General features: G+C 36.2%; 1 protein-coding gene across 10 annotated transcripts in view; it reads right to left on the bottom strand.

Annotated features, from left to right (window-relative positions):
* Positions 1–25,589, bottom strand: part of SSBP2 (single stranded DNA binding protein 2) — a 214,780-nt gene that overhangs the window by 94,271 nt on the left and 94,920 nt on the right. The window contains exon 1 of one of the 10 annotated variants that reach the window (XM_070412284.1): positions 24,490–24,513. The exons of the other annotated variants lie outside the window; for them this stretch is intronic. The gene's annotated coding sequence lies outside the window, so the exon portion shown is untranslated. Of the gene's footprint in view, positions 1–24,489; positions 24,514–25,589 lie in introns of those variants that run through there. 10 annotated transcript variants of the gene reach the window in all.

The following is a 25,589-nucleotide window of genomic DNA, read 5'->3' on the forward strand; positions in this document are numbered from 1 at the left end:
CCAGGTCTGAGAACATCAGGTAACTGCTTTTCGAAAGAATAGTGTTCTTATCAAGAAAACCCACATGAATTAGTCCTACCAGCTTCCTCCTCTCATTTATATTCCCACAACATTCAATTGGGGATGCACCATTGATCTATTATTATCAATAAGCAGTTACTGTCTTGGAGCGGCCAATCTCTAGGCTAATCAGTGATCTGTGAGGCAGGCAGGCTTGAAGAGCTTTGGTTAGAAAAAGTGATGGTAATTTGTTTAGCCAGTCGGACTGAGTAATCTGATATAAATAAGAGAAAAGTGGCTAATCAGCAGCAAAAAGAAGAGCCTATATAGAGACAAGTAGAGTGTGAGTGATTGTAGGCATGCAAAAGTAAGTGTGTGTGTGTGTGTGTGTGTGTGTGTGTAGACCTCTGCCATATGAGTGCCTGTATGAAATGGCTGGGTGATGAGAGATAAAGAAGCTGGAGCCTAGAGTGGCATTGGTACCTGATAGTTTTATGAGTTCTTATAATAAAATTCCTTTTTCTTTAAATGGTATATTAGCCCTGGCCAGGCAGCTCATTGGTTAGAGTATCATCCTGACATGCCAAGGTTGTGGGTTCAATCCCTGGTCAGGGCACATATAAGAATCAACTAGCCCTAACCGGTTTGGCTCAGTGGATAGAGCATCAGCCTGCGGACTCAAGGGTCCCAGGTTCGATTCCGGTCAAAGGCATGTACCTTGGTTGTAGGCACATCCCCAGTGGGGAGCGTGCAGGAGGCAGCTGATCGATGTTTCTCTCTCATCAATGTTTCTAACTCTCTATCCCTCTCCCTTCCTCTCTGTAAAAAATCAATAAAATATATTTTTTTAAAAAAGAATCAACTAATGGATGAATAAATAAGTGAAGTAAAAGATATCTCTTTCTCAAATCAATCAATAAATAAAAATTTAAAAAAATGGTTTATTAAACATGTCTCATTGCCTATTCCACCTACCCTTAAACACTTGCAGAAAGAATTGTCAAAGCTAAGGATTATATACTGTTGATTGGCCTGTTCCAAAGCAGCCTACTCCTGTCAGATTCTTGCAAGACTATGAACCAAGTTACCCATAGTCATATAGACAATGGTTGATTCGCTAGCAAAAATCATGCAGAGTTAGGGTGGTAGCTAGCATCTTGGCATGCAAAATGAGGTTATGAGTTATCAGAACTCCAAAAAAAAGTGGAGAAAAGAATGGGCCAGTCATTTAAAGCTTTGGTATTAAAAAGCTCTCTCCCAGTTTCCTGCTCCAGATATACTCATTTCAAACAAATTAGCTTGAGAAACATCTTCCTAGTAGCTGCCAAAGAAGCAAATCCCTACTTTTGTGTTCCTTGTCTCCTTAAAATTTCAAAAGCAACACAATGGCACCTGAAAAGAACCAATTCCTAGGCTTTCTACCTCTACACTAATCAAAGTAAACTTTGCAATATGACAAAGTACTATGTACAGTTTTCTGTGTCTCTGTTTCCATCATTACCCCTTTTTCATATGTGATGCTTAATTAATGATTCTTTACTTTATAGTAGGAGCAGTTTATTAGTTTCTTCATTTCTTCTAGGAAGATATTTCTAAATTAAAAAGTTGAGACTTTTTTCTACATAATCCAATAATGAAGCACAATATCTGAAATTAGTATCTCTTTAAAAAATTTAGACAAAGTCACTTAAGTAGAAGTTAATGTCTGTCAGTTATCATCCTGTAATGGCAACTATTTTTTAAAAAAATCCCATCTATAGAGCATAGCAAAAATAATTTTACAAGCTGTAATAAACTCATTTCCTCACATCACTAATACAGAAGCCCTCTGGCCTAAAATTTTTAAGATCAAAAGGTAATTTTTCAAATGTCTCACAAGCATTTTCTGAAGCACCAAAATATATAAATAATATAGGTGTCATTTTGAGTAATGTAATAATTGTTCCCCATTCTACAGTAATATGAATCTACACCAAATTACAGGCTTATCTAACTGTGTTTACATGGCATTGTGTGTATTCTTTTATTATCCTATATAATAAAAGAGAAACATGCAAATTAACCATCCCTATGCTATGCCCACCAGCCACACCCACCAGCCAATCAGGAGCGCATATGTAAATTAACCCAACTAAGATGGCGGCAGCCACGGAGCTGGAGTGAGCAGGAGGCTTGGGTTGCCCCCCGGCGATGGAGGAAGCCAAGCTTCCTGCCTGCCCTGGCGGGCCCTGGGCTCTGCTCAAGGCTACAAAGTTTTAATTATAGAAAATAAATAAATCCCAGAAAAAAGAAAAAAAGGAGAGGCTGGGAGCTTGGGTTGCTGGTGGGGTCGGGGGGAGAGGAGGGCGTGGACAGCCTGAAAACAGCCCTCAGCCCCTCACCCAGGCTGGCCACACCCTCATGAGGTGAGGTTCCCCACTAGGGGGCTTAGCCAGCCTGAAAATGGCCCTTAGCCCCTCACCCAGGCTAGCCAGGCACCCCAGCGGGGACTCCCACCCTGATCTGGGACACCCTTCAGGGCAAACCAGTCGGCCCCCACCCATCCACCAGGCCTCTATCCTATATAATAAAAGGGTGATATGCAAATTGACCCTAACAGCAGAACGACTGGGAATGACTGGTCACTATGACACACACTGACCACCAGGGGGCAGACGCTCAATGCAGGAGCTGCCCCCTGGTGGTCAGTGCACTCCCACAGGGGGAGCTCTGCTCAGCCACAAGCCAGGCTGACAGCTGCCAGTACAGTGGTGGTGGTGGGAGCCTCTCCCGCCTCCTCAGTAGCACTAAGGATGTCCGACTGCAGCTAGGCCTGCTCCCCGCTGGCAAGTGGACATCACCTGAGGGCTTCCGGGCTGCCAGAGGGATGTCTGACTGCCAGCTTTGGCCCAATCTCCCGGGGTCCCAGACAGTGAGAGGGCACAGGCTGGGCTGAGGAACACCCTTCTCTCCCCCCCCCCCCACCCCCCCAGTGCACAAATTTTTGTGCACCGGGCCTCTATATCAAGTCATTATACTTGTCTGAGTCTGTCTCTTCATAGAATCAACCATATACTTTATCTTAGAATCTTCAGCACCCATAATAGTGCTTACCTCAGAGGAGATGTATTAAAAGGATTTGACAAATGAAATAAATATCCATTTGGAAATCTTAATAAAATGATTAAGCAAATTTGAGATACTAAGCCTTAAATATGTAACATTTCACACATTTCGAAATAAAACATTTCCAGCCAATATACTCAACTTTCTTCTTGATCTGGCTAAAAGGAAGGCTGTATGTTCATATTTCTCAACTTTCTTTCTTAAAAAATACTCAATTCAGAATAATGCTTTCATTTCATCAACCTCTTAGTAATAAGAATTCAGAGGAAATATCAGGCTCAAGAAGGACCATAATAAAGGAAAATTCCCAAATTACTGAAAACATGTATACAACTGAAAACAATAATATGAGATTTGGGATTATTTATTTGTTATGACAGGCTGTACTACATCTTAATTCCATTTATTAATCTATTGACACATTTACACTTAAATAAATAACTGTGCCTTGTTTTTATAATGTTAATGAAGTGTACATATAAGGGCCAGGTTATAAACTGAATCCTTATGAGAGCAAGGAAACTTGACTGAAATTGTGCGTCGTTATTTAGAAGGAAGAAGAAAGGAAATAATGTAGCCATCTACATACAAGCATCACTGCCATTATTAAAATAATATAAAGCAAGTTTTTAAAAACAGTGCGCCATTAGGATGTGCATATATTTTTAAAATGCAACCATTTAAAACTTTCCCTTTGTACAGCATGACAAATGAAATGTTTCTGTATAAATAACAAGCCAATATTTGAAGGGTATTTGTCCTGTGTAAATGGTCTTAAAAGATCTGGCTTATAGGAGAGTCTGTTAGAAATACAAACATATATGTGAAAATACCATAAACAAAGGTATGTAAAAAATGTAGGAGAAAGGCACGAAGAAACGGGGGACGGAGGGGAGATCTCCCAAGGTCTTGCCCAAGTACCAGCCTTCTGAAGCTCTTCTGACTCAGAGGGCTGTCTGAGGAGTCCAGTCAGATGTTACTCATCTGGGTCTTATTATAAATAAAGGCGGAAGGTACACCAAGTACCTTAATAATATCAAATGAATGTTCCTAGGAAAAAAAGGATGGCTGTGTTTTTTTTAAAATTTTTATTTTAAAACTATATACAGTAAAATGCCCTCTTTTTTGGTTTACATTTCTGTGAGTTCTGACAAAAGCAGAGTGTAACCATCACCACAATCAAGATACAGAACAGTTCTAGCACCCCCAAAATTCACAATTCCCGCCTGCTGTCCCTATGTATCCTGAGTCTTATTCCAACCTTTACCTTTAAATGCAGGTATCTTTTGCTTAGTGAAACAGTTTAACAAAGGTGAACTGGGGAGTGGGGAGGGGGAAGGAAACTTCTGTTAGTTAAACTCCTAAAAATCATTAAACAGCAGCTACACTTATATTCCAGAAGTAATCTTCCATGACTCCATGATGTTACAAAGCAAAATAAAATACAGAATCAGACCCCTGGTTTTCTCTAAACATTTGATTACTCTCCAATACTGAGAGCCTCTGCTGCAGTCATGCCAAATCAACTTTATTCCAGAGTTAAAGCAACAGTATCCTGAAAACAATTCCACAACTCTCTCCATATAAGCAGCAACTGATACGTTCACAATTTAAAAGGAAGGCCTGGGGTGGGGTGCGGTGGGGTGGGGGCTGGGTGGACGAGGGAAAATAGGGGACATCTGTAATAATGTGAACAATAAAAAATAAACTTAAAAGGGCATATCAGACTGCTTTTTGATGGCAGGGTTTTTTTTTAGTTTTTTTTTTTTTTAAATTCTCTCACAGGTAGAGCAACAGCTGTTAATGAATAGATCTAGTCACTAGAGAATTTCTTTTAGCACAGTTTGACATCATGGCCTAAATTCAAAGTGACATCAAATTAAAGCTTGTTATGGACATAATCACGGCAGTGTAAAATGGTCTCGGAAAACCTCACGTCAGAGTTTTCAGACACATCATTTCAATTATATCATTGTTGACTCCAGCTAGTTTCAAATCTTACTTTTAGATAAACTATAATGACTTAACAATATTTAAAACTTTGATTTTTAAAAAAACACTTCCCATAAATGGGCAATAAATTAACAATAAATTCTTCATTGAAATGACACACTACTTGCTTAAGAGATTAAGGGAATGGTGTTAATGTCTTTTCAGGGGCTAGGTACCTAACTTTATGGTTTTCTCAAGTTTCCAACATTAAAAAATAATATACAGAGTGATATCAGCAAGATGGAGAAATAGGAAGTCCCAGCCCTTGTCCCCACACAGAAACACAAATTAACAACCGTATACAGACCAGAATACCTTTATGTGAACCCCAGAATCCAGGTAAGAGCATGCAGCATCCAGGAACAGTACAAAGCAGAACTGCATTGAAGAGCAGTTTCTCTTTATCTGTGTCTCCCTCCCACCTCAAGTCAGCACGGGTAAGGTGGAAAAGATCCCTTCAGCATGTGATTTCTATGAGGGGGAAAGGGAGAGCCGGGGATGGGTTGGGGGTAAAGCCAATGTTCCCAGTTCCCAGTCCTCCAAGGCGCCCCTCAAGACAACTGCTACAGTCAGTCTCACCTCACAAGTCCTGAAAGATGCAGTACAGTTGGAATGCCTCAGGCTAGCTAGCAACAAGGAAGAGGGGTAGGTGACTCTCAGTAGCCAGCAAACTCCACAGTGGCTGATGTATGTGAATTACAGCAGACAGCGTGGATCACACCAGCCAGCGATCTCAGCAGCCACAGAGGATCTCATCAGCCTGCGTGGCTATGGGCAGCCCATCTGGTTCTGTGGGCCTGGAAGAAGGCTCATAACCCTGACGCTTTCTCAGAGGGGAGAAAGAGGAGAGAGAAGTGGATTTTGTACCTAACATCCTGGCATCTCACTGACTAGGGGAAACGGACCAGTGGCTGTCAGTACCAATAATGGCTTTGTGGGGTTGGGAGAAAGTGTACAATCCTGAGAATTCTCCCCCAGGAGGGAGGGAGAAGGGTGGCACACTCACATTCATACCAAATGTTTGAAAGACTCCCAGACTTTCTAGCTGGGCTGAGTGGTGAAGGTCCTTCGCTGCACACGGGTATCTGGCTGAGCAATCAAAGGAACCTGGAGCTGAGCCCCCCTCACTAGTTATGCCATGTTTCTGCACAGTGACCCGCATAAAATATAAAATATAAAGGGAAAATATTTAGAAAATTTCTGAAAAATGTACACTGTCCATCATTAAAGTAGCTCATTGTAGTATTATCAGAGGAAAATCTCAGATAGGATCTTAAAGCCAGAATGAATCTTAGGTCATTACTCTCCACTTCCTCCTAATGAAATTCACCATATACCATTCTAATCCATACTTAAGTACTTCCATGAACAGACATTACCACTGTTTTAAGGTCTTTGTTTTAAGCTAAATTTATCTCCCTAAAACTTCTGTCCTTTGCAGTGATTGCTCTTTTTTTTCTCCTCTTCATTGCAAACAAATTCAGTTCTTTAATTCATTAAATGACATATTTCTAGACAGTGGCTACTCCAGTATTCCTACATAGGACAGGCTAAGGGACTTGAAGTTTCTTTGCAGAATAAACACACAGTTTCTACTTAGCTTTTACATGACACTATTTTTGTCTCCCTAATAGTTGTCCAATTATTCCAAAGATAGATGATAGCATTTACTTGGTTTCTGCCACATATCAAACTTTGACACATTGGTTTGCAGGTTTTAAACAAACTTTTTTTTCTTCCTTTAAATTTTTTTGGGGGAGGAGGATGGCTTTAGCGAGGCTTTGAGGGTCGGAGTGCAAAGGGCAAAAACAAGTTTTGTAGCCCTTTAATAGCATCATTCCCCTTAAAAAGTTGTGTCCAGGAGAAAAATCAAAACAAAATAATGTAGAACCATGCCTTCTTATAATACAGGAGTATTATATTAACCTATAATTATTTTAAAGTCTCAGTTATATTTTCTCTAATGAGTTGTTGTCAAGTCAGGTCTTCTGATATGTACATTTATTTTTTAACTTAAATATAAATTTGGCTTAATTTATGGAACTGGCTAATGTTGAATTATATATTTTTATAAAATTCAAATACATTAGTTCAATTAGGTATATGAAAGACTGTTTCCTTTTTATATATATTTTATTGATTTTTTACAGACAGAAAGGGAGAGGGATAGAGAGAAACATTGATGAGAGAGAAACATCAATCAGCTGCCTCCTGCACACTTCCTACTGGGTATGTGCCCGCAACCAAGGTACACGCCCTTGACCAGAATCGAACCTGGGACCCTTCAGTCCCCAGGCCAACACTCTAGCCACTGAGCCAAACCAGTTAGGGCTCAGTTCACTTTTTAGTTATCAGAATAAAGATTCCAAGAGTAAGTAAAATAAAGTATTTAATAGCTTTAAGTGTCAGAAAGTACTATAGGCAGAATGTTTTTATTCCTCTGGGTGTCTTTCCTATTAGAATTCTAACAAACTAATAGGAACTTAAATTTTAATAATATTATAAATAAAAAATGCCTCAGAAAAAAATGAACTAGCTTTTATCTAATCACGATAATCCATTGAATTCAAAATAAACTTTTATACTTTTCTGTCTTTCTAACTCTTTTACCTCAATGAAATTTATTAGTTACATAATAAAAAATGTTAGCAAGTGTTTTTAATTTTAAAAGTCCCAAGAAATAGGAAATCATCAATTTGAGAAAATCAGCTACAAATCTCATACAAAACATTTAATGAAAAGGGCATTCTACTTCTCACATCATTTTGATGGTCCAGTACATACTTACTTTCTAAAGGATATGAATCAATGAGTTTCCAGGAAAATACTGAATTATCAATGAACCTGAAAATAAAACTGGGTAACTAGGAATGTTCTGAATTTAGAGCCTCGAGGACAAGTATTGAGGAATAAATCTGTTTTGGTTTCTAATGCCAGTGAATTCCTTTGTGGCAACTTTAAACCACAGGAATTATCCCATTTGGAGACTATAATTCTCTTATAAGATGTGCTTTCCAATTAAGGACCACATCACAGGAAGGCATGTCAGTAAACATTATGGCTCCATGGATAAATCCAAAGGGAAGATTTAAATGGTCATTAACAAGGCAGCTTATTTACATTAGATTTACAAATTTACAAATAAATTCTAGCAATAAAGAAATGGCCTATTGGTGTAAAGAATATAACAACGGCTTTAAGTGGGATCAATATATTTTGGAGCTGAAAAGGATCTTTAGATATCATGTAAGAGGAATATAGGAAAATCTTCCTTTTATAGAGATAAAGTGACTTGTCCAGAGCACTGCCAAATGAAAATGTGACTTCTGCACTTTACTTCCTTTAACTTGCCTCATCCTAACCAGACAATGCCACCCCCACAGACTGTGTCACATAACTGGATTTTCAGTATAAGATTGTAACATCTGTACCTTGACCCTCCCTGTCACCTCTGTGAGTTGGTAGACCAAACCTATGTCCCAAGGCATAAGGAATGAGAAAACAGACATGAAAACTATACCTAGCACATAAGTGTTCAGTACATACTAGTTACCATTATCATATTAATTATGGTGATTAAAATATACTCTATTGAGAGTTCTACTTCCAGAACAACAAACAAGGTGCATTAGATCAATCCTATTTTACATATGTCTTAAACTGAGACAGAATTCTTTTTCATTATGAGGGTGCTTCTGTTTAAAAGATTTTTTATTGATGTTTTTTAGAAAAAGAGGAAGGAAGATGAGAGAGAAAAAGAGAGAGAGAGAGAGAAAGAGAGAGATTGTCTGTCTCCTGCACATCCCCTACCAGGTATTGAGCCTGCAATCCAGGCTTGTGCCCTGACTAGGACTCGAACTGGCAACTCTTTGGTAGATGGGACGATGTCCAACCAACTAAACCACAATGGCCCGGGCTAGATAGAATTTTATTTTAAAAATTAAGGCACCAGAGGCTACTGAGGTAGTGAAAAACTCTGGAGTCATTAATAGGAAAGGAAGACATCTCAGACAAGGTGAGCCTGGCATTTGAGGGCAATACTGAGCTCAAGGCTTTGCCAGTGTCAAAGGAATGACTGAGAGGCTAAGAAGGGAAACAGAGGTTTTAATAAACTGATGGTGTTATGGCATAAAAGTAAGGATTCAGAGCCTACCAAGGAGAATATAAAGCTTGATATGGGTTGGGACCTCAAAGGGTTATACCTTGGAGTGAATATGAATCCAGAAACAGACCATCACAAATAGGAGATAAAGGCTACGTTAAATCATCTCACTCCCTTGGCTGGTTTACAATGCTCTGGAATTGCTAGAGCCTCTAGACTTGTCATTTGCCAGAGGCAAAGATAATCCTCTTTGGAATACCACTAAGATCCTCAAATTGTCTCTGTTATTTTTATATACAACTTCTGGGGCACAATAAAAAATATTCAGCTATAAGAAAACACAATAATACAAAACACCTGAATGCCAAGAGAAACAAAAGAAAATAAAAATCAGACCCAATGTGGATTCAGATAGTAGGGATGTCAGATATGGGCTTAAAAAACATTATGCTTATTATGGCTACTAAATTAAGAAGCAGTATTAACAACATCTGCAGAAGGTGGAATAATAACATCTAAATGGAAATTCTAGAACTAAAACATACAATTGCCAAAATTAAAATTTTAGTGGATGGATTTAAGAGCAAATTCTGTACAGATTTAAAAAATTAATAAACTAGAAGATAGGTCAGAAGAAAATATCCAAATGATAATATGAAAAAAAGAAAAGTTGGAAAATACAGAAAGAAGCATAAGCTATGGCAAAATATCTAGTACACAGGTATTTGAAACCCCAGAATGAAAAGACTTATTTAAAAAGGGAGAAGCAATATTTTAAGATATAATGGCTTAAAATTTTCCAAAACTGATTAAAGACATTAAGCACCAGATTTAAAAAGCACTACAAACTCCAGCCAGGGTAAATACAAAGAAATAATACCTGGTCACATAACAGTAAAAACTGACAAAAACCAAAGGCAAAAATACATTTGTCTTAGTTTTCTGTTTAAAAATCTTTTTCAATTATAATTGACAAAAATATCTTAAAAGCAGGCCCAGAAATAAAACAAAAAAGGATGTAAGTATACTGACTAATAGCTGAAATCTCAAGTGAATGGAAGTCAAAATACATGGCAACTTTAACACACTAAGAGAAACCTGTAAACCTAGAATTCTATATCCAGCAAAAAACATCCTTCAAAAAAGGTGTAATAAAGACATTTTTCAAACAAACAAAACCTAAGAGGTTAACAGCAGCAGGACTACACAAAGTATGATACACTTACTAAAGTATATTCTTCAAGTAAAAAGAAAATGCTTCTAGGAGAGAGCTCAGAGACTCAGTAGGAATATTTTCTATAAAAACAAAGTTAAATGCACTAAGTGGAAGAATCTTTCATAGCTCAGGAAGTGGTAATAATGCTACTTTATATTATACTTAAATAAATCAAAGATGTTGCTTCTTGGGTAACCATTAAAAGAATAATAAAGTCTTAAATTTAACAAATTAATTGTGGGAAGTAGGGAGAGGGATGTCATAAGAAAAAAAATGATCAATCCAAAATAAACCAAGAAAAAAGAAACAAATAACAAAATGGACAGAATAAGTAGAAAATAGTAAAATGATAGATTTAAACTCAAATAGATCAATAACTAGAGGCTTGATGCACGAAATTTGTGCAAGGGGCTTGGCCCTCGCAGCCATGGCAGCTTGACTTGGCCCTCGCAGCTGTGGCTTCATCCAGAAGGTCATCCAGAAGGACATTCAGAAGGTCGTTTGGCTGTCTGGTCTAATTAGCATATTACACTTTTATTATTATAAATTATATTGAATGTAAAGAGAATAAATGCTCTGATTAAAAACAAAAAGAGATATTGTCCTGGCTGGTGTGGCTCAGTTGCTTGGGCATCATCCCTCAAAATGAAGTTAGATTCAAGTCAAAGCACATGCCCAAGTTGCGGGCTCAATCTTTAGTAGGGGGCATGCAGGAGGCAGCCAATGGAAGTTGCTCTCATAACGATGTCTCTCTCTCTCTCCTCCCTTTCTCTCTCTTTCTAAAAACTCATTAAAAAATATTTCAACACAAAACAAGATTGTCAGACTAGATTTTTTAAAAATCTAACTATATGGCAATAGCAGGAAACAAGCCTTAAATATAAGGATGTAGATAATCTTAAAGTAAAAGGACAGAAAAAGGGTATACTATGTAGCTATCAACCAAAAGAAAGTAGGTGTAATAGAAGACAAAGTAGATTTTTCAGCAAAGTGTAGTTGCTGAACTCTGGGACAGCATTCTATAAAAGTGATGGGAGAAAAGGTGTAGGTGAAAAGGGAATTTGTGCAAGAATTCTACATCTTTGCATTCTTGTCAACTCAGTACATATACCACATACCTTAATATCAGACACGAGATGATAGAGCTCAATTCTCCATATGTAAAAGAAAAGGAAACTGAGATATTCTTTTAGAATCTCTCCTGAGAGATTAACTATGCCCAGTTTCAGGTTACATAGCTGATTTGCAAAGATAAGTTTAGTTCATATTAGCATTACAGACTCCCCAGTGCCAAGTTACATGGTCCTGACATTTCACATTTCTATATCTCCTTCCTACCAGACAGAACTGAAGAATTTACCAAATATTATCTAAAGCCTATTTTAATTTTTTAAAAGCTAGTAAAGCTTTATTATGTAATTATATCGTTAACCCTAGATAAATGAAATGAATACTAGGCCTCTCTAGACAGTTTAATTATATGTTTCCTGATTACTGAATAACATAACTCAAATTAATATTACTGTACGAGTAAAGGAAAAAAATGATTAATAAAGCACAGGAGCACAGCCAGTGTGGTTCAATGGTTGATTGTCGATCCATGAACCAGGAGGTCATGGTTCAATTCCCCGTCAGGGCACATGCCTGGGTTTCAGGCCCAATCCCTAGCAGGAGGCATGCAGGAGGCAGCCAATAAATTATTCTCTCATCACTGATGTTTCTATCTTTCTCTCTCTCCCTTTCTCTCTGTGAAATCAATAAAGACATATTAAAATAATAATAAATAAAAAGTTAGACATAGTTTTCTACAATATTTTTAAATATATTTTATTGATTTTTTACAGAGAGGAAGGGAGAGGAATAGAGAGTTAGAAACATCGATGAGAGAGAAACATCAATCAGCTGCCTCCTGCACACCCCCTACTGGGGATGTGCCCGCAACCAAAGTACATGCCCTTGACCGGAATCGAACCTGGGGCCCTTGCGTCCGCAGGCCGACGCTCTATCCACTGAGCCAAACCAGTCAGGGCTACAATATTTTTCTGAGCAATCATTACAAAGACATTTTCCATTAAAAAGGCAGTTCTTGTTTTTTGCTTCAATATATTTCTAACAGTGATTTCTGGCTGTCTCCTCTAATCTCTTCTTCTCTTACAAAATTATAGGCATTTTCAATTGAACACATGTTCATGCAGCTCAAGACTACACTTCCTGACCTCCCTTGTACTAGATATGGCATATAACTAAGCTATGGCCAACAAGGTCTGAGCTTAGTGATATGCACAACTTCCGCTGAAAGGAAGGTGGGTGCCCTCTCCTTTCCCTTTCCTCCCTAGCTGGCTGGGATGTGAGTGAAACGGGACCAGTAGATGGAAACTGTGTGTTGCAGCCGACACAGCAACCAGAAAAGACTCTCTGATAATTGTGGGTTACTGTGTCAGCCCAGTAAAAAATAAACTTCTCTCTTGTTGGGAGGGGTCTCTTAATTTCAGTCTCTGACCACTAATCCTAACTAATTTAGAACTAGAAAGTAAATCATCATGGAGTGGACTGTGCTTTCACACAAAAAGCCATAATCAGGAAATATGTTCCTATTCATAGTCTTAACTTCAAAACAAATATAAAACAACATAATACAAATAAAAAGACCAAAAAACCATTCAATTCCCTTACAATATGAATTCACATGTTACTATAAAAAGATATATAAATATGCTCTTCACATTGATTAAACAAGGCTTATATAACCTCTGCATATAAACAAAAATAGATGCATCACAATTATATGTTTATGATAAATTTGACCTAAAATTAACATACCAGCTATAATCTGACTAAAAAATTAATAAGCTTGCTTGCCCTTTTGGACTCCAATGAAGGAAGTTTTCCTCGTTTCTCTGTTTGTTTTTGTAATGATGTCGATTCCCCTGTTTTCTTAAAAACCAGTTGAAGGAAGCTGAAACTATATAACTTTTCTCAGTTTCCCAAATGCAATCATTTTATTGACTAGAGCAGTGATGGCGAACCTATGACACGCGTGTCAGAGGTGACACGCGAACTCATTTTTTTTGTTGATTTTTCTTTGTTAAATGGCATTTAAATATATAAAATAAATATAAAAAATATAAGTCTTTGTTTTCCAATGGTTGCAAATATCAAAAAATTTCTATATGTGACACGGCACCAGAGTTAAGTTATGGCTTTTCAAAATGCTGACACGCTGAGCTCAAAAGGTTTGCCATCACTGGACTAGAGGGATGTACTTTATAAAGGCACCCTAAAATTCTGCTTAGTACCCTTCAGTTTGGCATTTGATGACAAACCTAATGTGTTATGGGTCATTAATGCAGGATACTAACCAGAGTTCAAAATTAAATTGCATTAAATATAAGTAGTTGGGCCCACCTGGATTCAAGTGTTTCTAAACACCTAAAGGAGGTTTTAAAAAATTCCTTTCAGAACTAACGGAGAGAACCAAAAGAACTCTGCGAGTGGTGTGTGCACAGAATTATTCACCACCTGTCTCAAAATTGCGGTTTAGCTACCAAACCCAGAACTCTACATACTAGACTTGAAAAAAGGAAGTCTTTAAGGCACAGAGGCCTTGTTGATTCCTTCTTGAGCCATGCGCTGCGGGTTCCAACCTAGACTAGATGTCTGGATGCACACTGAGCTTAGGAACTCCTCACCTCCAACTTTTCCATTTGTATGAGTCCACTTCACAATGCATTACTGGTTTCTGTCTTTGCTGTAAGTCTGGAGGGTCCCTCATCTTTTGTCTACCTATGACGCATGGCATTTGTGCAGGAGAAACACTTGTCTCTGCCAAGAAAGGAAAACATCACTCTCCTAGTGGAGCTACGTTAATCAGTATGGTGTTCAGTTTCCCAGTGTCACACCCTCATGCTAAACTAACCTGAGCTCCCTTCGTGGATCGCTTAAGGTTGTATATTTTCATTAACTCATTGGTCATAAGACTATTTTCTATAATAAATCTTTTCTTTTAACACATATTTATCAAATTGGTTATATGTTCATATGCCTTCAAGTGAAAAATTTCTTAACATTTAAAGATTACTTCAAAGTTGTACATTATTTATAGAGGAAATAAAATATTATTTCTTTGAGAGAAAAATAATCTTGTGTAGCAAAAACGCTATTCTATTTATTTTTAGGTGGCTCTAAAATCACATCCTGACAGTGGCCATCAGTGACTAGTTACAGATAAAATAAGAATTGCGAAGAATAAACTTAAAATATACTATGTAGTGGCTTGCAGATAGAATAAAAAAGCATAAGGACAAAATTAGAAGGAAGGCAAAGTCATTTGTCTTAAAGCCCAATGAAACTCACTGATATTTTCCCACATAAAAAAATGACAATTTCCACATAACTTGTCAAGCAAAAAGAACTCAGTAGTAACTCCACATAAATTTTTACATCCCTTTTCCACTTCTTTTGCTTCTTGTTGAAATTAACTTTTAAGTGCAATCCAAGAACTTAATAAAAATCATAGAAGTATTAGTTACAATAGTAATAGCAGAAATAACAGCTAATGCTATTAAATCCATACTATATACCAGATTGTGCTATAAATGTTATATGAAGTATCATTTAATCCTACTAACATCTCTATTAGGTACATATTATTATTAGCCACAGCTAACAGAGAGATACAAAGATTTAGAGAAATTAAATAACTTCACCAAGATGAAATAGTTTGTAAATGGTGCAAACGGGATTTAACCCCAGGTAGATAGACAGAGAGCATACTTACAAACTTTTCAAAAATATAATAAGAGCGTGTCATAAGTCTCTAATTACTCATTTGAGTTAAATTTTCCTTTATCAACAATTACACATGTCTAGACTAAATAACAGGTCAAAGATACCACATTAGTACTATTTCCCCCCCAAATGAGAGGGTGCTTGCATTACAGAGCCACGAGAATTCCACACTGGGTTATTCTATGAAGCGCTCTGTTTTCATTGTTCTCTCTTGCCACCCACAAATCCCAAATAATGTCAGTGCTCAGAAAGAATTAAATTGGTTATAAAGCCACATTGATCTATTATGTTCATTAGAAAATACATTTTACTTATAAAGATTTGCTGTATGTATGACTGACTTCACATTGTTTCTAGATTTTTTAAAATGTATGCAATTTAATGAGGACAACGAAAAGGGCCAAAGATAAAATGTACTAAAGGAACAGAAAGCAATAAAAGGTAAAGAAAGATGAGTAGGGGGAATGTAAAAAAAGAAAAAAATAGATAAGTAGAAAAAGAGTATTTAAGAATGAGAAAGATTACAAAAAGTAAATTACAAATTTACAAAAATAACTTACACAAGTAAAGGTAAATTGTAAAAAATAGACTGATAGCAAAAATGAGAAATTAAAAAGGAGAAAAATCTGTGTCTATGACCATTCTTTTCTAGCAAGCATCTGCTTGCAAGAGATCTCTTCATTACTTTTTTTCTAGACTTCTGTTATTTGGTAGCTATTCAGACACACCGCTTGTTATTTTGTAGGTCGGGAAAATAATAATGAGTTATCCTTAATGATGATATTCCCTTAGTCACAGTCTCTCTTTTAACATTTTTTTAAATTTTTGAAGTATATATACTAAAATTCAAGAGCTTAAATGGTTATATGAAATATTAAAAAGTATTTTAGTTTACTGTATTTTAACTTAAATGTATCTTAATACACTATTAATCACCTTATATTGCTCTTCTACAATGTAGTATTAGAAAGTATACTTCCTTTCAAAGTTAAACACACATTTCTTATAATAGGCAAAGTTAGAAGGCTCTTTTCTACCTGCCAATAATATATTTGTTATAATGAAACTAGAATAAAAAAGAATGATGGTTTTCTGTCTGGTCCTTTTCCAGGCTAAGATTCATTTATATAGATACTGCCATTTATCCGAAAATCTAGAATGCCTCTCTCACATCAGTGTTTCTCTCTCTGTCTCCCCCCACTCCCTTCCACTCTCTCTAAAAAAACTCAATGGAAAAAATCCTCAGGTGAGAATTAACAGTAGATAAATAAATAAATAAACAAATATATGAATTTATTAATTGATTGATTAATAAGCCTATAATTTAGTGAGAAAAAAACAAACATCTCAACAGGAAAATAGGCAAAAGTTTTAATGCATATACACAGCATAATATGCAGGAAAACATGGCTAATGTAGTTGGAAGTAGAAAAAAGGAATACAGAGAAAAAAATCAGATAATCATGAAACTGAGTGCTGGGAAAATATCTGGATTTCTTCCCGAAAACACTAAGAAATTATTAAATATTTTGAGTAGAGGAATTATTTGCTAAAGTCTGGTAGCGAGGAAGGTAGCAAGATGTAAAATATACTTTGGAGGATACTGGCAGGGAGAGAAAAGAGTCAAACATTAAAGTTTCAAATCATGGAAGAATAGGACAAAAATGGTATCATAAATAGAATTATTAAAACTAGAAGGGGAAAATGAGTTTTTAGTTCTTTTCTCAGAAGGCTTTTTGTTTGTTTAGATTTGACTTGGGATAGAGTGATTTAAGTTATTTTTAGAACATTGAATTTGAAGTGGCAGAATGATATCCAACTGCAAATGTTCAATGAACCTACTGGAGAAGTAAGGCTAAAGTTTGAGAGAGAATGGGGAATCAATCAATCATTCTGATAAAATGAATTATGAGGGTAAAAGAGAACAATTAGCATAATAGCAGTTCAGTATGTTGAGGTATAAGAAAAGGACTGATAAAGGAAAAAGGAGAGATCACATTACATTAAAATGTATAATCTCCATGAATATGATTTAAAGATGAGTTACTTCATTATGTTTTTAATTTTAATCTTAGCTGTTCCTATCCTTATCTGCTGTAGGAATATCACATGATCTCACTCATTTGTGGAATATAATGAACAACAAAAAGTGAACAAAAATAGATCCAGAGACATAGAAGCATAGAACAGACCATCAAACCTCAGAGGGAAGATGTGTGTGTGTGTGTGTGTGTGTGTGTGTGTGTGTGTGTGTATGATATGCATATAAGCATAACCAATGGACACAGACAAATAGGGGGGTGAGGGCATGTGCTGGGGGGTGGGAGTGGCCGTAGAGAGGTCAATAGGGGAAAAAAGAGACACATGTAATACTTCAAAAAGTGAAGAATTTAAATTTAAAATTTTTTTTCTTGTTATAAAACCTATAGTTTTTACTATATAGATTCAAGTAGCTGACAGTAAAAACAGCACCTGGCCCCTCGGCCCACACGTATACACATCAAGTAATCAGATAAAGATTTCACAGTGAGGAGAGGAAGCTGTCAAACAGCCCCTTGATACTACCTGGTGAACAGTGTACCCGTTCCTGTCCTGACCAACTGCCAGCAACAGTTTTCAAATTAATTAAAACATATGGTCATTAAATTCACAACAAGAATGCATTACAAACAGGCCTCTTCTGCACCACAGATGTATTCATAAGAAGTTGCCAGTAAATACAACTTTTAAATTTAAGAGATGGTTTATCTTAATTTCTGATCTTAATTTGGCAGTGACTTTTAACAATTCAGTTTTCAGTTTATCTGCTCTCTAGTCCCCCCAATTACGGGGTTTAATGTTCTATAAATAATATTTAGTGTATTAAGAAAGCTTACTATTTCAAAAGGCCCTGCAAAAGGGTTTGGTAAAACAAATTAAAATTACTATCTCTTGGTTTCCACTTCGAAAATTTAAACTGTGGGAAAAGGGATGGTACAAGGTTGTGTATAGAAGCTTTTCTGTAGAATAAAACCCTTGTGTTTCTATTTAATTATAGTCTCCATGATGAAAAATATTAAAGCAGAACCATACAAATGGTTTACTATTGTTCATTTTTTTCAGAGAAATCCACCCAACTGTACAACCTTAGAGAGGATTTACCTGTTTCAAGGGGGGAAAAAGAGGTTGTCTTAGTTGGTGGAAGAAACAGAATCAGTGATATATCCTAATCAGTGGAGAAGCTGCATTAGGTCACACTCTTGGCATTGCTCAGTGAACAGTAAAAAACAACTAGCCATGCTAGCTACAAATTCAACTCAAGCTCATGAACTGAATTTGAACTGAGTACCTACTGAGCCAGGGCTGCTGATAAATAAGATAAATAAGTGGACAACTCAGCCATTGATTTTGATGCAATGCAAAATCAAAACACATACTGGTTTTCTATTTTGTTCCAATTTTAGACTATAAATCTTTTTGGTTGAGAAACAAGTATCAGTATGTACAGTCTCCAATCTTATATGTTCACATCCCCATGTTTAATTGTTTGTTTCTGCTCTCTATTAGAATTATTATGTAACCCTCATAGATGGTTTTTGAATGGAAGATACTGATATCTCATTACAGATAATAATAATAGTATTGATATCCTAGTATAGTCCCAGGCCTAGTATATATCTGCCCAATGTTAAGGTATTTATGAGGCAAAACATTTTAACTGGGAGTTACTTCCTAAAACATCCCACATGTAGGTTTCTGGATCAAAGGCAAGGACATCAATGAGATCATATGCTAACACCAAATGCTGATTTTATAGTGCTCAACCTCTGGCTCCACCATTATCCAAGTACGCTAGTTTTTAAGGCCTAAAAGATTAAAGGTAACCTTCAATATAATGGTGTTCATAATGAAGGTCTTTAGACCGCTTAACAGTGAAGGAAAAAGTATAGACCAAATACAAAATATTCTGTTTTTCTATCTAGAGCACCAAGTAAGCCAAGGGAAAGTTAAGTAAAAGCACAGATATTATAGGTCAAATATGCAATCTAGTGCTCGGATTCTAGTAGGTATATTAATGGTCTGGTACCTAATAGGTACCAACTGATTGCAAGTCAATTATAGCATTTATTGCCGAGGTCTATGAGAAATAGAGAGAAAAGGATTAGTGGATGAGGTACACTACAGGTGAGATCAAGAGTCCTTACGGGTCAGAAATTTGAAGCTGGAAGTGACTATGAGCACATAACTCTGAGGATATGTAGCAATACTAGAGGCCGTGGGTTGAATAGAAGGTTTGAGCTGACATCCAGGTTAAATGTAAAATGAATGTGCTTGACTGGAGGATCCAAAAAATCACTTTTAACTCTAAAAATCTGTTACTTTAAAATTTATACCTGACAATTTTGTGGAGGCTGTACCATATTAATAGGCACCTTCAGAGCCTAGAGAAAAGATCCAGTAAAAACAGGAGTAACTCTACTAAGTTAAAGTGTTAAATTTCAACTTTAAAAAAAAACAGTAGAGAGAAAAAAATAAGATAACTTTTCCCTATAGAAGACAGAGGAAAAAGTTTTTGCTAGGAGAATCTATCATTTAAGGCTTCTTGTCTAAAATTGAGCATAATACAATGATTTTTTTAAAGTATATAAGTATGGGAGGTAAAGTATATTTTATATTTTGTAGGAAAAGCTAAGAAGAGTAGTCTTTATTTAAAAAAAATCTTTATTGTTGAAAATATTACATATGTCCCCTTTCTCCCCCATTGACCTCTCCCAGCCTGCCCCCACCCGAGTCTTGTTCTCATAATAGAATCTCTGTGCCGTCTCCTCAATATTTCACACTTGACCGCTTCCTTTTGAACAAGGATATAGACAGGAAAATGCAACAAAAAACATGAGGTCATATAATTGCTTCAAAAACAAATACCTTGAATAATTTAAACTTTATTCTAGCTATAACTTCAACAAAAAAATTTAAATTCCGAAATTTAAAGTTTACTAGATTAAAAATACAGAAACATCCTTATGGGTACTAGTCAAGTTCTATCTCAGCTAAGGCCTTTTGCTTCCACCCAGTTTTTCAAAGGCCTTCTTTTTTTGTATTGTTAATATACTTTATTTATTTTATTGTTGACACTATTACATATGTCCCCATTCCCCCACCTCCTTTGCCCATCTCCACCCAGCCCCCACCTTCTCTTCCATCTGGTCATCACTACACTATTGTCTGTGTCCATGGCTTATGCCTAAAAATGTTCTTTGGCTAATCCCTTCACTTTCTTTCAGCTGTCCCCCCCGCCACCCCCACCCCCGACAGCTGTCAGTCTGTTTCATGTATACATGCCGCTGTTTCTATGTTGTTTTACAGTTTGTTTTGTTCCTTATTTTCTACATAAAAGTGCGATCAAAGTCTCAAAGTAAATAGCTTTTCCCTTGGAATATAAGCTGAGTTTATTAAGCATTAGGTTAAAGCTCTTGTTGCTTTGTCTAAGAAAAGCTATCTTCACGTGACAAAACTATTCCTCTTTGTTTGGGGTTGAGGTCTATGAGCTGTTATTATATTTTCCTTTACAAACTTATAAAAATACTAAAAATAAAATCAATACAATAGTTTAAAAATTATTTTCTTTATTTTGATGAAATTACATTTTAGAAAATTTATAGCACAGAAGATGAGAATTTTTCCATTTTAATCATTTTAAAAAGTTAATTAGTGCAATATTATCCCCGTAAACTCACAAAAGCAATCATGTTTCTGAAAACAGTTTCTATTAAGCCTAATGAATATACACTCAATTTTATGTCTTGTATTATACAGTTTAATTCCGTTCCTAACATGTATTTCTCATATATATAAGATATATAAATGACAATCAAACGTGAAGGAAAAATTTATGATTATTGAAATTTGATAGTAAACACATATGACCAGATAGATTATTCTTTTGACGTAGATATTATAAAATATAAATAACAAAGAAACTATTACAGCTAACTGCATTAGAAACATAAATGGGTGCTACCCACATGTGTTTTCCCTTCATTTTAAAAAGTAGACATTTTGATGCATTTGTCATCTAAAATGTGGCTTCCCATCATTGCCCAACTAGTTTCAGAATATATTAGGTTACTGGTTATAGGTATAAAAACTATTACTTGGCTTTTAAATAGAACATGGCATTTTTGTTCATATTACTTAGCAAATAGCCATCCATATAATTGAGAAATTTCTAGCTTTTCCAGCTCAATGTACATGCCCTTGACTTGAACCAAACCTGCAACCCTTCAGTCTGAGGGCCAATGCTGTAACCACTGAACCCCTGGCTAGGGCTTGAATTTTTAATATAACTATATTATAGCACTCTCTATACTCAAAAACTGGTTTGAATCAGATAAATTATAGTTAGAGTAACACTGATATGTGTTATTTAATAAACTTTAAGAATGTTTCTACACACATCATGAATCTGCAGAAAAGACACTAAACCAGCCAATTATTGAGCTATTCATTAATAGCTACGTGGTTTTAGATCAGTTATATATTCAAATATTTGGCATAAGATTTTAATGTTTTATGCAGATGTTTACTAAGAGTGTTGTTGTATTCGATACAATTATTAGTTAGCTGAATTTCTAATAGATCTTGCAACATATCTTGTTTTGGAAGAGTTTGAGGATATACTAAATTTTCACATTAAGGTGAATATTTATACATAGTTAAAATGTGCTAAACAGCTTTAGGCTAGTCATAAGGCACTCATGAAATATTTTCTATGTCTTGTTAGTACAAAGAACAAACTTTTTGGTTATATAGCTTTGCTATCCTGGACTTGACAACCCTTTAAAATTCTGTTTAAACCTTAGAAAATATTGCAAAGTACAGAAGATTCTTGCTTTAAGGAGTTGTTTTCCAAATAGTTGAATATGTGCCAGAGGACAGCACAGGAAACAAAGGCCAAACAAGGAACCTATATAACAGGAAGGAAAACCAAAACCAGCACACTAGTATATAAATGTTACAAGCATACACTGTAAAACAGGAAAGCTAAAATGTTTATCAGCGCCAGAACCGGTTTGGCTCAGTGGATAGAGCGTCGGCCTGTGGACTGAAAGGTCCCAGGTTCGATTCCGGTCAAGGGCATGTACCTGCGTTGTGGGCACATCCCCAGTGGGAGGTGTGCAGGAGGCAGCTGATTGATGTTTCTATCTCATCGATGTTTCTAACTCTCTATCTCTCTCCCTTCCTCTCTGTAAAAAAATCAATAAAAAATATATATAAAATAAAAATAAAATGTTTATCAGCAAGAGGACCCGCTGGTATGAATATTCAGTGAGGTGGTAGGAAAACAGGTAAGAGTAAACTGAGGAAGATACCTAATACTGCTGTGCAGAAATTCTACACATAAAAATTATGTTAAGTAATGCATAATCTAACTCATTAGGATGAGGCAGTTATTACTTTTTTTTAAATAATGGCCATAAATACTTTCACATAGCTTTTTCACATATATTATCTTACTTTATCTTTAAAACAAACCTGTGATTTAAGTATTAAGATTAGGAAACATAACAAAAGAGAAATGTGTAATACTTATACCTCATATAAACTATTAAGTAAGAAAAGTAGATCTTCCTAGAAATAGTTCTAGAATCCACAAAAACATAAACTAAATATAAGAATCAGGCATCTGTGTCTCAACAGCACCTACGCAAAAAGTAATTGAGTTTACATTTGCTTCAAGGTAATAATGTATAATTATCTCTCCCCTCCAACCCACCCCCCATCTTCTATCTTCCTTAGTCATGATATTCTTTTTCGCTGACATTATCCTCTGTCCCTTTTCCCTCCTGTCTTTACAATACCTATCTTTAATTCAATTCCAGTCACCTCCTCAAAGACTCCCCCAGTGGATCCAATGTACTCTTATTTTTTCCTTCTCCCCATACTGCATATAAGAAATTCCTAAATCTAGATTTTACTCTAAAATTTCATTTGTAAATCATTATTTGAAACTTGGAATTGAGTTTCATGTAAGAAAACTTGTTATAAAATTTCCAGGTGCCTCACAAAAGCCTTTTAAATTCATAATAATAGAAACATTACATGAGATAAAAATAAAAAATTATTTCATAATATCATAATAGCTTATAACAAGTGCTAATGTTTGTTCAATTAGCAGAACATGTGGGGGGGGCTGGGAGGAGTGGGATTGAGTAAAAGAGAAAAAACTCATGGACACAAACAACAGTGTGGTGACTGCGGGGGTGGGAGGGTGGGGGGAGCTGGAGGAGGGTATAAGGGCAATAAATGGTGATGGATGAAGACCTGACTTGGGGTGGTGAACACACAATACAGTGTACAGTTGATATGTTGTAGAATTGTGCACCTGAAACCTCTATAATTTTGTTAACCAATGTCACCCCAATAAAGTCAATAGCAAGGGGAAAAAAGAAGAGAGTGGGAGTAGGTATGGCTATAAAAGAGCAACAGAAGAAATCCATATGTTCTGTACCTTGACTACGGGGATGGATAAGTGAACTTACACAAGAAAAAAATCACACAAAAGTAGATATATACACACACACACAAATGAGTATAAGTAAAACTGGGGAAATACGATTTAAAATAGCGGATTGGTCTTGTAACCAAGAGGCTAGAGGACAGCACCTGGAACACAGAGCGGTATTCCCAATGAGCAGCTACTGGTTGCATGTACTCTGCTGGATAATCAGATCTAGCTATTGTACCACAGTGTTTCAAGGTGTCACCATGGTAGAAGGTCATTGGGATTGCTCTGTATTTCTTACAAATGCAGTTGAGTCTATAATTATCTCAAAATAAAATGTTCAATTAAAAATTTTAATTTAGCACAATCCACCCTATGTTCACAATAATCCACATCCATCCCAACACTAAATATACTCACTCCCTTCTCCACAACCCCCAAAGGCTCTTCTAAATTATAGCATTAGTTCAAAGTCCAGGATCTAATTATCCAAATCAGGTCAAAATGCAAATGATGTTCTTGGGTACTGCACCTCAAGTACAATTCATCTCAAGGTGAAGGCCTGTGAACTAAAGAGACAAGTTACCTGCCTTCCACACATATAAAATACCCTGTTTTCACAGATAGTCACAATAGATACTACTCTCATTCAAAAAGGTGAGGTGGAGGTATTGGCAGATAGGAGGTATGTAAATGTCACTGGTCCATAATTATTTTTTTTAATATTTTTCAATTATAGTTGACACAATATTTTATTAGTTTCAGGTGATTAGACATTTATATAGCTTACGAAGTACTCACCTGGATAAGTCTAGTAATGGTCTGTAATTCTAATATCCAGCAGGACACATGTAACGAATACCTTGATGAGAGCTCAGTCTTACTCAGTGGAAGTATTTCTCCATGTTCCAGGTTTTGCCCTCTAGCCTCTTGGTTCTACATCTGACAAATGCTTCCTGTCCACAAAAAAGCTCATGTTTATAACTGAGAACTTTTCTTCTAACCACAGAAGCTCAGGGATCCAAAGGTCTCTTTGTTTTGTGTTGTTTCAGTCCCTTTAAGTTAAGGCTGATGTAATTCTTTTTTTTTTTTTTTTTTTTTTTTTTACATTCAATATTATCTTGTATTCATTTCAGGTATACAGCATAGTGGTTGGACAACCAAATAATTTACAAAGTGATCCCCCAATATTTCAAGTAGTCACCTGGCACCATACATAGATATTATAATATTATTGACTACACTCCCTGTACTGTATTTTATAGCCCCATGACCATTTTGTAACAGGCTGATATAATTCTTTTTGTAACTTTAAAGTTTCTCATGTATCAACTTATAAATCATTCATTCAGGCAAAAGCCATGCCCACAGATATCTTTAAAATAAGTCCCTCTCTGCCTTGGACTCTCTGTGAGGCTGCTGTGGGGCCAATCCCTGAAGATTCTTAGAAGCCTTTATGCTTAACAGAGAGGAACTAGGGGGCATGCCTTGAGTCATTTGGAAGGTTTTTTGCATGTCTGAAGGTCTATGAGCCCACATCACCTCTTTCTAAGGTCTTAACAAAGGTTGTATAGTTAGGCATTCATTTCATTTTTGCTTTGAGACACATTTTCCTAACTCTACTCTGGACTTCATCTTTGTTCTGAGGTCCTGTCCTACTTTGAGAACTCTTTGCAGGCTGGAAAAACTGTCCTGGGCCCTTTACATTTCCTCCAGTTACTGCTTGGAAATAATACTTTCTTTTTCGCTCCTCTCTCTCCATCCACATCTCCTGAGATGTGGCTAAAAGAAATAGCTAATAACACTTACACTTGTGGCCTGAAATCTCCTTTGCCAGATCCATCAGTTCATTAAGTATATTTTCTATTTCCCATGTTACCCTGAGTGACAGCTTTGCTAAA

Source organism: Myotis yumanensis, unplaced genomic scaffold, assembly GCF_028538775.1.
Source record: "Myotis yumanensis isolate MYYU_CA2020_CCGP unplaced genomic scaffold, mMyoYum1.0.hap1 SCAF_4, whole genome shotgun sequence".
NCBI lineage: Eukaryota > Metazoa > Chordata > Mammalia > Chiroptera > Vespertilionidae > Myotis > Myotis yumanensis.